This window comes from Schistocerca nitens, chromosome 4, assembly GCF_023898315.1.
Source record: "Schistocerca nitens isolate TAMUIC-IGC-003100 chromosome 4, iqSchNite1.1, whole genome shotgun sequence".
Classification (NCBI taxonomy): Eukaryota; Metazoa; Arthropoda; class Insecta; order Orthoptera; family Acrididae; genus Schistocerca; species Schistocerca nitens.
The window spans coordinates 19,254,787-19,268,338 of NC_064617.1; the positions used below are offsets into that span (position 1 = coordinate 19,254,787).

Genomic DNA, 13,552 nt, shown 5'->3' on the forward strand with positions numbered 1-13,552 from the left:
ATCATTGCATTTTAAATCACTCCTAATGCGTACTCCCAGATAATTTATGGAATTAACTGCTTCCAGTTGCTGACCTGCTGTATTGTAGCTAAATGATATGGGATCTTTCTTTCTATATATTCGCAGCACATTACACTTGTCTACATTGAGATTCAGTTGCCTTAGTCGCCAGTCGCCGATAGGATGCCTTCCGATCTGGTTCTGCTCTCCGTAACGCTTGTTTTCAGTTAATCATCAATAATTGTGTCGATATTAGCGGTTTATGGTGTTCAGGAAATAAATAGATCATAATGGAATTTCTTTTGAACATTATTCCGAAAAAGTAATTATTCCGAATAATATAGCTTGCCGCTTCATCACTTACAATCACGGTAAGTAGAATTGCACTTCACAGAGAATCCGACGGCACTGATGCTGCCTCTGTATACAGTACATCGAGAGGTTCTAGGAAAGACAGAAAGAAACACTTCTACACGACGATTCAGTAAGAGAGTCCGAGGACGGACTGTCATAACCTCCGCAAAACTCGGATGGAAAAGCACGGCCACAGATACTGTACGCCTCATACACCATGCTGAACGGACTTACTGGCTCAACTGAGACATTTCCACAGGTTTAGTACAAGTGGGTGGGTGGGGGGGGGGGTTGATTCTTGCAATATTCATCGCTGGTCTCCATATAAAACATGCTCCACACTTGTACAGACTGAAATCAGCGATCCACGCCTTCAGTTCTGTGCTTCTGGTGGACGGGGCGTACAGACCTGCCGGCTTATCCCGCTGCGCTCTGAATACCCACCCCGCTTCCACCGCCGAATCCGGCATAGCGAGCCGCGAGTGTAACGAGGCAATTTGCATGCGGGCTGTCAGCGGGGGCGGATTCCGCGAGGCCGTTAAAACAAAACACCCGCTGGCGGAGGGGCGCGGCCGCCACGGCGGCTCGCAGGGCTCTGCCGCTGTCGTTCGTAAACGATGTTTTGCAAGAAGCGGTGAACGAAACAGCCGTCTTGTGAACACTTCGGAAACCGAAGCTCTACTCTAGCATAGTACTGACATCAAACACTCGGATATAACATTTGTCAGCCAACTTTGGAGTGGTACACGCCTCTGAGCGTAGTAGGGAACGGTATATATCTAGATCGAACAAAGAGTAAACCGTTTTTAATTTCAACACGTTTTCATTACGTCGCTTTCTTGTCTGTTTGTTCGGTGCAAATTTTGCAGTTGATTTTAAAGCAACTTATCGGTGTGCTAGTCATCTGAAACTTTCAACATACCTCAGTACGTGACAATACAACATTAACTCGCTTTCTTATCCGGTGGTTGGCGGAGGGTACTTTGTTTACCACTATCATTTCCGAGTGAGCTTGAGCCCTGAAAATTTCTACACAGATCAGTACTCGATGAGAGTGTAGTATTAACCCAGTTTCGTGTCTGTTCCAGTTCCGAATCTTTCTTGATAAGAATGGTCCCCCTGTGACCCCGATCGTCTCTAATTTTTACCTCCTGGGTCTATCGACGTTGGCAGACTGTTGTAAATAGTCAAGGAATATACAGGGTGTTTCAAAAACAATCATTCGATTTAACACGTCTATACTTCCGACACTAAAAACATATACAATGAATTTTGTTTTTCGATGAACGGGAAACTCAAAAAGTTATTTTTCATACCTTTTCATAGGTGTTCAATATGCTGCCCTTGAAATGCACGGCATATGTCAACGCGGTATTCAAATTGTTCCCACACTGCAGCGAGCGTGTCTTGAGCTACAGCTTCCACAGCTGCTGTTATGCGATGGCTTAGTTCATTCATTGTTGTTGGTAGCGGAGGCACATAAACACAGTCTTTTATAAAAACCCACAAGAAACAATCACATATAGTCAGGTACGGTGACCTTGAAGGCCAGTAATGTAAGGCAGAATCATTTGGTCCAGTGCGACGGATCCATCCTTCAGCAGTCCTTTGATTTAAAAATTCCCGTACTTCCCGATGCCAGTGTGGCGGTGCCCCGACCTGTTGATAAATGAGGTCATTCGAATCAGTCTCCAACTGTGGGAAAAGGAAGTTCTCAACCATATCGAGATATCTGATTCCTGTGACAGTGTTTCCAGCAAAGAAAAATGGACCGTGCACCTTTTCCCGTGAAACTGCACAAAACACATTAAATTTTGGAGAGTCGCCCTCATGTTGTACAACTTCATGTAGTTGTTCCGTACCCTGTATTCTCGCATTATGACGTTCACCTTTCCATTTAAATGGAATGTTGCCTCGTCACTAAATACTTAAGCGTACAAGAAAACTGTCATCCTCCACCTTGCCAACAACGAAATTACAGAACTCCACACGTTGTTTGTCACCTTAACGAAGAGCTCGCAGTAGCTGCATTTTGTGTGGTTTCATGTGTAAACGTCGAAGCAGCACACGCCAGACGGACATCGGGGGCATGTTGAGCTGTCGAGCTGCACGGCGAACGGATTTCTACAGACTCGTTGTGAAACCATGGCGGATGCATCCGACATCTGTGTCAGACGCTCGGGGATGGCCCGGCGACTTACCTTTACACAAACAACCTGTCTCTCGGAACTGTTCGTGCCATCGTCTAATGCTCTGTGCTGCAGGAGGATCCCTACCGTACCTAGTACGAATGTCACGCTGAACAGTTGTTACCGACGCGCACTTCGCAAAACACACAACACAAAACGCTTTGTGTTATCCCGGGCGAGCACTGTTGCTACTTAGCGGGAACCGTGTAAAACTCTAGAGTTTGCTCTTTCCAACAGTAAGTTGTTCACGTACGTATCTCAAACAACATAATAGTTATAATTTGTTTTAATCGGATGATTCTTTTTGATACACCCTGTATGTTATTGATGACTGAAGTTTCTGTTAGGTGTGTCTATTGTGTTTGTTAAACTTATGGAATATGCTACGAACTTATGCGCCAACCCAATACATATTCCGCAAACGAAAACCAGCCGACGGTGCGTGGCAGAGGGTACCCTGTACCATTACTAGTCATTTTCCTCCACTCGCAAATAGAGCGACAGGAAAAGCCTCCGTACGGGCCCTAATCTCTGTAACCTCATCTTCGTGGTCCTTACGCGAAATGTACGTTGTAGGCCAGTAGAATCGTTCTGCAGTCTGCTTCAAACTCCAGTCCTCTAAATTTTCTCAGTTATTTTCTCTCACAGAACGCCGCGTATATTCCAGGGATTCCCATCTCCGAAATACTTGTCTGTTGTTCGAACCCACAGGTAAAAAATGTAGCAGAATACCACTGAATTGCTTCGATGTCTTCCTTTACTCCGACCTGGTTGGGAGCTAAATTAACGAGCGGTACTCAATAGGGTCTCTCTAGCGTCTTCTATGCTGTCTCTTTTACAGGTGAACCACACTTTCCCACAATTCTTCCAGTAAACCGAAGCCGAACATTCGCCGTATCTACCACATCCTGGTTCCACTTCGTACAGCTCTGCGACATTACGCCCAGACATTTAAACGACGTGACTGTGTCGAGCTGGACGCTACCACTGCTCTATCCGAACACTACGGGTTTGTTTTTCCTACTCATCCATATTAACTTAGGTTCTTTTTTTTTTTTTTTTTCATTCACAGCCAGCTGCCATTCATCACACCAACTAGAAATTTTATCTGAGTCACATCATGCTACAGTCGCTCATCTTCGAGACCTTTGTGTACACCACAGCATCATGGGAAAAGAACCGCAGATTACAGCCCACCCTGTGCGCCAGGTCATTTATGTGTAAAGAAAATAAGAGCGATCCTACCACGCTTCCTTTTGGCACTCCTGACGGTTGGCTCATCTCTGACGAACACTCGTCTTCGAGTAATTGATTCCGTTACTTAAGAAGTCTTCGAACCACTCACTTATCTGAGAAGCTATTCCGTACGTATCTATTTAACAGTCTGCAGTGGGACACAGTTTAAAATGATTTTCGGAATATGCTTGTTGCCCTTCGGGTATAGTTCACATTGTATCATGTGAGAAAAGGGCATGCTGAGTTTTGCAGGAGTGATGCTATCTAAAACCGTGCTGATTCACGGAAAGAAGCTTTTCTGTCTCAAGGAAATTTATTGTATTCGAACTGACAATATGTTCAAGAATTCTGCAGCAAATTGGACTGTAATTTCGTGGGTACATTCCTTTATCCTTCTTATGTACAGGATTCAGCTGCGCTTTCTTTTGGTCGCTTGGCGCTTTGCGCTGGGCGAGAGCTTCGGGATAAATGCAGGACAAGTATGGGACCAAAACCGGGCTGCACCTCCATCCGGAACTGGCAACTCATTTCTTTTCAACTCTTTCAGTTCTATCTCTACCTCAGGGAAGCCCGTTACTGTGTGCTCCGTACGGGAGTCCGTGCGACGGTGAAATGACGGTAGGTTTGTAAGATTCTCCCGTGTGAACGGTTTCTTAAACGAGGAATTTAAAACTTCGGCTTTCCTTTTGCCGTCTTCATCTGCGACACCACGCTGGTCAGCGAGTGATCGGACAGAAGTCTTAGTCTAGCTGCAGCAATGTCGCACAACGTGCTGTGCGAAACGCGTGCGAAAGCGCGCCCCCTGCTCGTACGGCGCGAACACGCCGCGCTGTTTCCCACCGCAGCGCCACGGGCTCTACCTGCATATATTTGTACTTATTCTTTAATCACAGTTATAATGAGTCATTATTGTTATTTCCACGGCTCTTTTCATAAGCATTTCCTTTTCAAATCCCGATTGGTCGGAGTTCAAAACAAATTCCGCACTGAACGGTGAGATAAGTTCGTTTGTCTCATCGACAAACTTTCGGGCCGATTCCGCAGTGTGCCGTGCATTGTCAAGTTGACGCTTTATTTGAAATTTTGTTATCCTATGTCTCCCAATTATGCAGCACTGTTTGAAATTAGGCAACCACCCACTGCTTCCCTTGAAATCGCTGTAATTTAACTCGCGCGCAATTTGATGTGCATAACGTGGTGGATCATTATCGTGCACATCCTGTGTATTTTAGCGAGCATCCTTGAAATGCGCAAACACCAGTTTTTCTAACAAGTGCAGCTTGTCCTCCCTCGAATATCAGCAGTTTTCATTATGCACTACACGCTCATATTGCTGCGGATTGATTTGAAAGCTGTTCGTAATACTTTGTTACCGTGCTGCTGGCGTTCCACGTGTGTAATTATGTTTAGTGCCTGCTCCTTGGACAACGACCATCTTTTAACACGTTTCACTGGAGACGGGATTTGTGCCTCCTGTGCGACAGGGGAGAGTTGAGAGTTACTCGTCGGCTAAGCAGTTCAGCTGCGCTCCATAAGCACCGTTTGACACCTTTTAAGTATCACTTTCACTTGTTAAGCACGTATCTTCATCACTGTGTTCCTCATGTACATTGTCCGCACAGTCGAGCGTTTGCGACACCACACATTTCCCTGACTCATATTGCAGAAACGCTAATATTGCGTTTGTCACTTCTTTCTCGCTCAGCGTAATCCCTTGGGTTCTTTTGTGACGAAATGTCAACTCCTGCAACTGTTGTTGTAGATATAATGCAGTCTTTTCTTTGTTTATCGTTGCCATTGCTCTGCTTTGTATCAACGCCACTGGTACTGTTGCACTGTTGTGAGCTGCTTGTTGACTGAACATTTCAACTAGGCTCCGTAACCTCATGCTGCGTTCACCATCGAATTCCTCCAGTTCCGCGCTCTGTTGCCATTAGCAGCCAATATAAAAATATGAGGGGTGTCGAATGCCGTAAACACTATTGGCCTTTTGCGACTCGTACTTGAGGGGTTCCTTGTCACACGTGACATTTCAATTAATTAATTCACTTTTTTTTGAGTCATCAGTCTTCTGATTTAATGCAACCCGCCACGAATTTCTCTCCTGTTCCAGCCTCATCTCAGAGTAGCACTTGAAACCTATGTCCTCAGTTATTTGCCGGATGTATTCGAACCTCTGTTTTTCCTCTACAATTTTTATCCTCTACTCCTCTACAGCTTCCTCTAGTAACATGGAAGTTATTCCACGACGACTTAAAATTGTCCTACCGTTGTGTCTCATCTTCTTGTCAGTGTTTCCCATATAGTCCTTTCCTCTCCGATTCTGCACAGAACCCCGCCACTCCTTACCTTACCAGTCCACCTAATTTTCAACATTCGTTTGTAGCAACATCTATCAAATGCTTCGATTCTCTTCTGTTCAGGTTTTCACACAGTCCATGTTTCACTAACACATAACGCCCTTCTATAAAGGTACTTTCTCAGAAATTTCTTCTTCAAATTAAGGCCAATGATTGATACTGGTAGACTTCTCTTGGCCAATAATGCTCTTTTTGCGAGTGCTAGTCTGCTTTTGATGCCCTCCTTACGCTGTCCGCCATGGATTATTTTGCTGCCTAGGTAGCAGAATTCCTTAACTTCATCTATTTAGTGACCATCAATCCTAGTGTTAAGTTTCTCGCTGTTCTCATTTTTGTTACTTCTCGATACTTTCGTCTTTCTTCAGTTTACTCTCAACCCACATTCTACGAGGACAGTTCAATAAGTAATGCAACACATTTTTTTTCTCGGCCAATTTTGGTTGAAAAAACCGGAAATTTCTTGTGGAATATTTTCAAACAATCCCGCTTCGTCTCGTATAGTTTCATTGACTTCCGACAGGTGGCAGCGCTGTACGGAGCTGTTAAAATGGCGTCTGTAACGGATGTGCTTTGCAAACAACGGGCAGTGATCGAGTTTCTTTTGGCGGAAAACCAGGGCATCTCAGATATTCATAGGCGCTTGCAGAATGTCTACGGTGATCTGGCAGTGGACAAAAGCACGGTGAGTTGTTGGGCAAAGCGTGTGTCATCATCGCCGCAAGGTCAAGCAAGACTGTCTGATCTCCCGAGTGCGGGCCGGCCGTGCACAGCTGTGACTCCTGCAATGGCGGAGCGTGCGAACACACTCGTTCGAGATGATCGACGGATCACCATCAAACAGCTCAGTGCTCAACTTGACATCTCTGTTGGTAGTGCTGTCACAATTGTTCACCAGTTGGGATATTCAAAGGTTTGTTCCCGCTGGGTCCCTCGTTGTCTAACCGAACACCATAAAGAGCAAAGGAGAACCATCTGTGCGGAATTGCTTGCTCGTCATGTGGCTGGGGGTGACAATTTCTTGTCAAAGATTGTTACAGGCGATGAAACATGGGTTCATCACTTCGAACCTGAAACAAAACGGCAATCAATGGAGTGGCGCCACACCCACTCCCCTACCAAGAAAAAGTTTAAAGCCATACCCTCAGCCGGTAAAGTCATGGTTACAGTCTTCTGGGACGCTGAAGGGGTTATTCTGTTCGATGTCCTTCCCCATGGTCAAACGATCAACTCTGAAGTGTATTGTGCTACTCTTCAGAAATTGAAGAAACGACTTCAGCGTGTTCGTAGGCACAAAAATCTGAACGAACTTCTCCTTCTTCATGACAACGCAAGACCTCACACAAGTCTTCGCACCCGAAAGGAGCTCACAAAACTTCAGTGGATTGTTCTTCCTCATGCATCCTACAGCCCCGATCTCGCACCGTCGGATTTCCATATGTTTGGCCCAATGAAGGACGCAATCCGTGGGAGGCACTACGCGGATGATGAAGAAGTTATTGATGCAGTACGACGTTGGCTCCGACATCGACCAGTGGAATGGTACCGTGCAGGCATACAGGCCCTCATTTCAAGGTGGCGTAAGGCCGTAGCATTGAATGGAGATTACGTTGAAAAATAGTGTTGCGTAGCTAAAAGATTGGGGAATAACCTGGTGTATTTCAATGCTGAATAAAACAACCCCTGTTTCAGAAAAAAAATGTGTTGCATTACTTATTGAACTGCCCTCGTATACTCAGTAGACAGTTCATTCAATTCGGCAGATCTTCTAATACTTCATCGCTTTCACTGAGGATAGCAACGTCATCTACGAATCTTAGTTGATATCCTTTCACCTTGAATTTTAAATCTATTCTTGAACCATTATTATACAATATATCGAAGAGCAATGATGGAAATACACTCCTGGAAATTGAAATAAGAACACCGTGAATTCATTGTCCCAGGAAGGGGAAACTTTATTGACACATTCCTGGGGTCAGATACATCACATGATCACACTGACAGAACCACAGGCACATAGACACAGGCAACAGAGCATGCACAATGTCGGCACTAGTACAGTGTATATCCACCTTTCACAGCAATGCAGGCTGCTATTCTCCCATGGAGACGATCGTAGAGATGCTGGATGTAGTCCTGTGGAACGGCTTGCCATGCCATTTCCACCTGGCGCCTCAGTTGGACCAGCGTTCGTGCTGGACGTGCAGACCGCGTGAGACGACGCTTCATCCAGTCCCAAACATGCTCAATGGGGGACAGATCCGGAGATCTTGCTGGCCAGGGTAGTTGACTTACACCTTCTAGAGCACGTTGGGTGGCACGGGATACATGCGGACGTGCATTGTCCTGTTGGAACAGCAAGTTCCCTTGCCGATCTAGGAATGGTAGAACGATGGGTTCGATGACGGTTTGGATGTACCGTGCACTATTCAGTGTCCCCTCGACGATCACCAGTGGTGTACGGCCAGTGTAGGAGATCGCTCCCCACACCATGATGCCGGGTGTTGGCCCTGTGTGCCTCAGTCGTATGCAGTCCTGATTGTGGCGCTCACCTGCACGGCGCCAAACACGCATACGACCATCATTGGCACCAAGGCAGAAGCGACTCTCATCGCTGAAGACGACACGTCTCCATTCGTCCCTCCATTCACGCCTGTCGCGACACCACTGGAGGCGGGCTGCACGATGTTGGGGCGTGAGCGGAAGACGGCCTAACGGTGTGCGGGACCGTAGCCCAGCTTCGTGGAGACGGTTGCGAATGGTCCTCGCCGATACCCCAGGAGCAACAGTGTCCCTAATTTGCTGGGAAGTGGCGGTGCGGTCCCCTACGGCACTGCGTAGGATCCTACGGTCTAGGCGTGCATCCGTGCGTCGCTGCGGTCCGGTCCCAGGTCGACAGGCACGTGCACCTTCCGCCGACCACTGGCGACAACATCGATGTACTGTGGAGACCTCACGCCCCACGTGTTGAGCAATTCGGCGGTACGTCCACCCGGCCTCCCGCATGCCCACTATACGCCCTCGCTCCAAGTCCGTCAACTGCACATACGGTTCACGTCCACGCTGTCGCGGCATGCTACCAGTGTTAAAGACTGCGATGGAGCTCCGTATGCCACGGCAAACTGGCTGACACGGACGGCCGCGGTGCACAAATGCTGCGCAGCTGACGCCATTCGACGGCCAACACCGCGGTTCCTGGTGTGTCCGCTGTGCCGTGCGTGTGATCATTGCTTGTACAGCCCTCTCGCAGTGTCCGGAGCAAGTATGGTGGGTCTGACACACCGGTGTCAATGTGTTCTTTTTTCCATTTCCAGGAGTGTAGATTGAACAGTTGGGGTGAAACACTACATCCATATCTCATACCCTTTTTAATCCGACCACTTCGTTCTTGATCTTCCGCTCCTGTTATTCCCTCTTGGCTCTCGTACATGTTGTGTATTACCTGTCTCTCCCTATACCTTATTCTTATTTTCCTCAGAATTTCGAGCATCTTACATCATTTGACAATGTCGAACTCTTTTTCCAGATCGTCAAATCCTATGAACGTGTCTTGATTTATCTTAAGGATTGCTCCCATTATCAACCATGACGTCAAAGAACTGCCTCTCTGGTGCCTTTACCTTTCCTAAAGCCAAACTGATCGTCGTCTAACAGGTCCTCAATTTTCTTTTCCATTCTTCTGTACATTATTCTTGTGAGCAACTTGGGTGCATGAACTTTTAAGTTGATTGTGCGATAATTCTTGCATTTTTCAGCTCTTGCAATCTTCGAAATTGTGTGGATGATTCTTTTTTCTGAAATTCGGATGGTATATGGCCAGACTGATTCTACACACCAAAGTGAATAATCGCTTTGTTGCCACTTCCCCCAAAGATTTTAGAAATTCCGATAGAATGTTATCAATCCCTTCTGCCTTATTTGATTTTTAATATTCCGAAACGCTTCTAAATTCTGATTCTAATACCGGGTCCTGTATCTCTTCCCTGTCGACTCCTGTTCTTCTTCTATCACTTCATCAGACAAATCTTCTCCCCTTCCCTCCCGTGCCGGCCGAAGTGGCCGTGCGGTTAAAGGCGCTGCAGTCTGGAACCGCAAGACCGCTACGGTCGCAGGTTCGAATCCTGCCTCGGGCATGGATGTTTGTGATGTCCTTAGGTTAGTTAGGTTTAACTAGTTCTAAGTTCTAGGGGACTAATGACCTCAGCAGTTGAGTCCCATAGTGCTCAGAGCCATTTTGAACCTTCCCTCCCCCATTTCTCCCCCCCCCCCCCCCTCCAAAAGGCCTCTTTCCAACTATCCGTTCTCTCCTCTGCATTTAAGAGATGAATTCCCATTGAACTTTTAATCTTACCGCCCTTGCTTTTAATTTCACCGAAGGTTGTTTTGACTTTTCTATTTCTTGAATCTGTCCTTCCATCGTTTACTTTTCGATTTCTTCAGATTTTTCACGCAGCCGTTTTGTCTTAACTTCTCTGCGCTTCCTATCTACTTCATTCCTAAGCGATATGTATGTCTGTATTCCTGAATTTCCCTAAAATTTTTGTACTTCCTTCTTTCGATGATCAGCTAAAGTGTTTCTTCTGTTACCTATGGTTCCTTCGCAGTTATCTTCTTTTTACTTAAGTTTTTCCTTTCCAACTTCTGTTATTGCCATTTTTAGAGATATCCGTTCCTCTTAAACTGTACTGCCTACCGAGCTACTGCTTATTGTTGTATCTAAAACCTTAGAGAACTTCAGGCGTATCTCATCACTCCTTTGTACTTCCGTATCCCATTTCTTTGCATACTGATTCTTCCTGACTAATCTCTGAAACTTCAGCCTACTCTTCATCGCTACTGAATAGTGATCTGAGTCTATATCTGCTCTTGGGTATGTCTTACAATCCAGTAACCGATTTCGGAATCTCTGTCTGACCATGATAAAATGTAACTGAAATCTTCTCGTATCACCCGGCCTCTACCAAGTATACCTCTTCCTTTTGTGATTCTTCAACAGAATGTTTGCTGTTACTAGGTGAAATTTATGACAGAACTCAATTAGTCTTTCTCCTCTTTCATTCCTTGTCCCAAAGTCATATTTTCCTGTAACCTTTTCCTCTACTCCTTCCCCTATAGACGCATTTGAATCTCCAATGACTATTAGATTTTCATCTCCCTTGACGTATTGAATTACACGTTGAATATGCTCGTATCCTTTCTCTACCTGTTCATCTTTAGCTTGCGACGTCGGCGTACAGGTATATACCTGAACCATCGCTAACGGTGTTGGTTTGCTGTCAGTTCCGATAAGGACAACCGTGTCACTGGACTGTCCACAGTAACACGCTCTCTGTCCTACCTTCCTACTCATAACGAATCCTACTCCCGTTCTAACAATCTCTGTTGCCACATATGACCAGAAATCTTTGTCGTCTTTCCGTATCACTTCACTGACTGAGACCCGCTATATCTAGATTGAGTCTCTGCATTTCACTTTCCAGATTTTCTAGCTTCCTTACCACGTTCAGACTTTCGACATTTAACGCTCCGACTTGTAAAAAGTTATCTTTTCGTTGGTTATTCAATCTTTTTCTCATGGTGACTTCCCCCTTGGCAGTCCCCTCCCGGAGATTCAAAGGGAGACTATTCCGGAATCTTTTGCCAATGGAGACATCATTATGAAACTTTTTCAATTACAGGCCACATGTCCTGTGGATACGCAAATGTGTCTCTAATGCAGTTGTTTACGTTGGCTCGAGCGTCCTAATGCCTTAGATCGTTGCTGATTCTTCGGCCTTCCAGAGGCAGTTCCCCACCCCAAAGGCAAGCGAGTGCCCTACACCACTGTCCGCTCCTCCTCACTTTTTGACAAGGCAGTAGGCAGAGCGAGGGTGACTTCTGTTGCCGAAAGTCTTCAGCCAACAAAGCTGGTGATTTTTATTCACAATGTAAGCGGTGGTGCGGTTCGAACCCGCGACGGAGGCCGCTTTGCTTACGAGTCAAAGGCGCTACCCTTTTTTCGTGTACCTAGCTTCTCATCTAAGTTTCATCTCCAAAACTGAAAGAAACAAAAATCAAATATATCCCTACTTGGCACCGCCACTTTAGTTCTACCGTAAAAAAGAAATGAACTGTCCGTCTCCAGCCATTGCCCCAAACTGTTCCCAAAAATTCTCCAAGGAATAGATTCCACGGGTCTATAATTTGTTTGTTTATTTATTTTTGTAATTACTTGATTATAACTAGTAGATGTGTACAAATGAAAATGCTGTAAAAATGTGATACGAAGTACTGTATAAAGTAAAATAGCTTTGTATATTGCTTACTCTACTTCAGCGAAAACAATCTTTCTTCAGGAATTGGTGGTACTGGAGTTTTCTTGTCACCTGCCACTAGCGTTTTCTATGTCCATCAGCACCGTCTAAAATATGTACAGCAAACTCGTGCTGCGTTGCTAATGCCTCAATGAATGCAGCGTTCCTGGGATCAGCTAATCCTTTTCCTTTGGCACTGTTTGCAATGCAGGGCATTCTGTCTTCGATGAGGTACTGCGCCGTACGTTACACTGGGCCTGCCACTCTCCATCAAGCTGTGTGTGTGGTGGTGAGCGGGGGGGGGGGGGGGGGGGGAGTTGCGAAAACGCCGCGTAAAGAGAATGATGTTTAGCGAGGGGAAACGAGCAGTCAACCGGACACAGAGGGGACCGAGGCTCGGTGTCACGCCAGGTGGAACACGTACGTGTCAGTCGCCAAACGGCGGACGACGACACGTGCGTGAAGCGATGTTCATCAGTGTGCAGGAGGTAAAGTGTGGAGTCCGCTAATCCGATAGCGTGGAGCTGGCGTCTCGTCTCATATTTGTTGTTGCTGACTCGATAGCACGTGGCGCGCACGGTGGTGGGCAGAAAATGGTGTTTTATCGTTTTCCACACTCGTGGCCAATTGAGAGTTCGGTACTCCGTTTCTACCACGTTACGGGGAACTGCCCGCAGAAGGATAGTGTGAAAATCTTTCCCCTTCGGCGGGCGCGTTGTGGGGGGGGGGGGGGGGGGATCCGAGGCCACATAGCTGTATTGCAGAATGAATGTCGATACACGGGACAGCTGTGACGCAACGTGCGCCACGAACATCGGCGGGACGTGCGAGACCGGCACCAGCACGTCTAGTAGAAGGCCCGAGAATGAGGCGTCTTGACCGGTCCCTGTTTCCCACATACTGGTCATATAAAGGGCAGTTGCTCGTGCTCAGACATTAACCAGTCTCAGCTCTCCACTGCGTAGGGGAAGGATGAGAGTGTGATAATGTACTGTGGATAGGCCGCCTGAAATCTGTTAGTCGGGGGAGGAGCTGTGGCACGTGGCTGAGGTTTGATGACACCTAGAGTTGAGGTGTTGCAGACGGAGCAGCTGGTTCAAGTCCCAGAGCAGGTTCTGGC

General features: G+C 46.5%; 1 protein-coding gene across 1 annotated transcript in view; it reads left to right on the top strand.

Annotated features, from left to right (window-relative positions):
• Window positions 1–13,552, top strand: part of LOC126251374 (transient receptor potential-gamma protein-like) — a 586,511-nt gene that overhangs the window by 302,116 nt on the left and 270,843 nt on the right. The window lies entirely within an intron of this gene.